Source organism: Gobio gobio (genome assembly GCF_949357685.1).
Source record: "Gobio gobio genome assembly, chromosome: 12".
Lineage (NCBI taxonomy): Eukaryota > Metazoa > Chordata > Actinopteri > Cypriniformes > Gobionidae > Gobio > Gobio gobio.
Window position 1 is genome coordinate 620,345 of NC_137105.1, and position 2,327 is coordinate 622,671.

Here is a 2,327-nt window from a genome sequence, read left to right on the forward strand (position 1 = left end):
GTAACAGAGCTGAGTGTGTGTTTAGAGACGCGAGTAACAGAGCTGTGTGTGTGTAGAGACGTGAGTAACAGAGCTGTGTGTGTGTAGAGACGTGAGTAACAGAGCTGAGTGTGTGTAGAGACGTGAGTAACAGAGCTGAGTGTGTGTAGAGACGTGAGTAACAGAGCTGTGTGTGTGTAGAGATGTGAGTAACAGAGCTGAGTGTGTGTAGAGACATGAGTAACAGAGCTGTGTGTGTAGAGACGTGAGTAACAGAGCTGAGTGTGTTTAGAGACGTGAGTAACAGAGCTGAGTGTGTGTAGAGACGTGAGTAACAGAGCTGTGTGTGTGTGTAGAGACGTGAGTAACAGAGCTGTGTGTGTGTAGAGACGTGAGTAACAGAGCTGTGTGTGTGTAGAGACGTGAGTAACAGAGTTGTGTGTGTGTGTGGAGACGTGAGTAACAGAGTTGTGTGTGTGTAGAGACGTGAGTAACAGAGCTATGTGTGTGTAGAGACGTGAGTAACAGAGCTGTGTGTGTGTAGAGACGTGAGTAACAGAGCTGAGTGTGTGTAGAGACGTGAGTAACAGAGCTGTGTGTGTGTAGAGACGTGAGTAACAGAGCTGTGTGTGTGTAGAGACGTGAGTAACAGAGCTGTGTGTGTGTTTAGAGATGTGAGTAACAGAGCTGTGTGTGTTTTTAGAGATGTGATTAACAGAGCTGAGTGTGTAGAGACGTGAGTAACAGAGCTGAGTGTGTGGAGACGTGAGTAACAGAGCTGTGTGTGTTTAGAGATGTGAGTAACAGAGCTGTGTGTGTGTTTAGAGATGTGATTAACAGAGCTGAGTGTGTGGAGACGTGAGTAACAGAGCTGTGTGTGTGTGTAGAGACGTGAGTAACAGAGCTGTGTGTGTGTGTAGAGATGTGAGTAACAGAGCTGTGTGTGTGTGTAGAGATGTGAGTAACAGAGCTGTGTGTGTGTAGAGACGTGAGTAACAGAGCTGTGTGTGTGTGTAGAGACGTGAGAAACAGAGCTGAGTGTGTGTAGAGACGTGAGTAACAGAGCTGTGTGTGTGTGGAGACGTGAGTAACAGCTGTGTGTGTGTGGAGATGTGAGTAACAGAGCTGTGTGTGTGTGTGTAGAGACGTGAGTAACAGAGCTGTGTGTGTGTAGAGACGTGAGTAACAGAGCTGTGTGTGTGTGTGTAGAGACGTGAGTAACAGAGCTGTGTGTGTGTGGAGACGTGAGTAACAGCTGTGTGTGTGTGGAGACGTGAGTAACAGAGCTGTGTGTGTGTAGAGACGTGAGTAACAGAGCTGTGTGTGTGTGTAGAGATGTGAGTAACAGAGCTGTGTGTGTGTGTAGAGATGTGAGTAACAGAGCTGTGTGTGTGTAGAGACGTGAGTAACAGAGCTGCGTGTGTGTAGAGACGTGAGTAACAGAGCTGTGTGTGTGTGTAGAGACGTGAGTAACAGAGCTGAGTGTGTGTAGAGACGTGAGTAACAGAGCTGTGTGTGTGTGGAGACGTGAGTAACAGAGCTGTGTGTGTGGAGACGTGAGTAACAGAGCTGTGTGTGTGTAGAGACGTGAGTAACAGAGCTGTGTGTGTGTAGAGACGTGAGTAACAGAGCTGTGTGTGTGTAGAGACGTGAGTAACAGAGCTGTGTGTGTGTTTGTAGAGACCTGAGTAACAGAGCTGTGTGTGTGTGTAGAGACGTGAGTAACAGAGCTGTGTGTGTGTAGAGACGTGAGTAACAGAGTTGTGTGTGTGTAGAGACGTGAGTAACAGAGTTGTGTGTGTGTGTAGAGACGTGAGTAACAGAGCTATGTGTGTGTAGAGACGTGAGTAACAGAGCTGTGTGTGTGTGGAGACGTGAGTAACAGAGTTGTGTGTGTGTAGAGACGTGAGTAACAGAGTTGTGTGTGTGTGTAGAGACGTGAGTAACAGAGCTATGTGTGTGTAGAGACGTGAGTAACAGAGCTGTGTGTGTGTAGAGACGTGAGTAACAGAGCTGAGTGTGTGTAGAGACGTGAGTAACAGAGCTGTGTGTGTGTAGAGACGTGAGTAACATAGCTGAGTGTGTGTTTAGAGATGTGAGTAACAGAGCTGTGTGTGTGTAGAGACGTGAGTAACAGAGCTGTGTGTGTGTGTAGAGACGTGAGTAACAGAGCTGAGTGTGTGTAGAGACGTGAGTAACAGAGCTGTGTGTGTGTGGAGACGTGAGTAACAGCTGTGTGTGTGTGGAGATGTGAGTAACAGAGCTGTGTGTGTGTGTAGAGACGTGAGTAACAGAGCTGTGTGTGTGTTGAGACGTGAGTAACAGAGCTGTGTGTGTGTGTGTAGAGA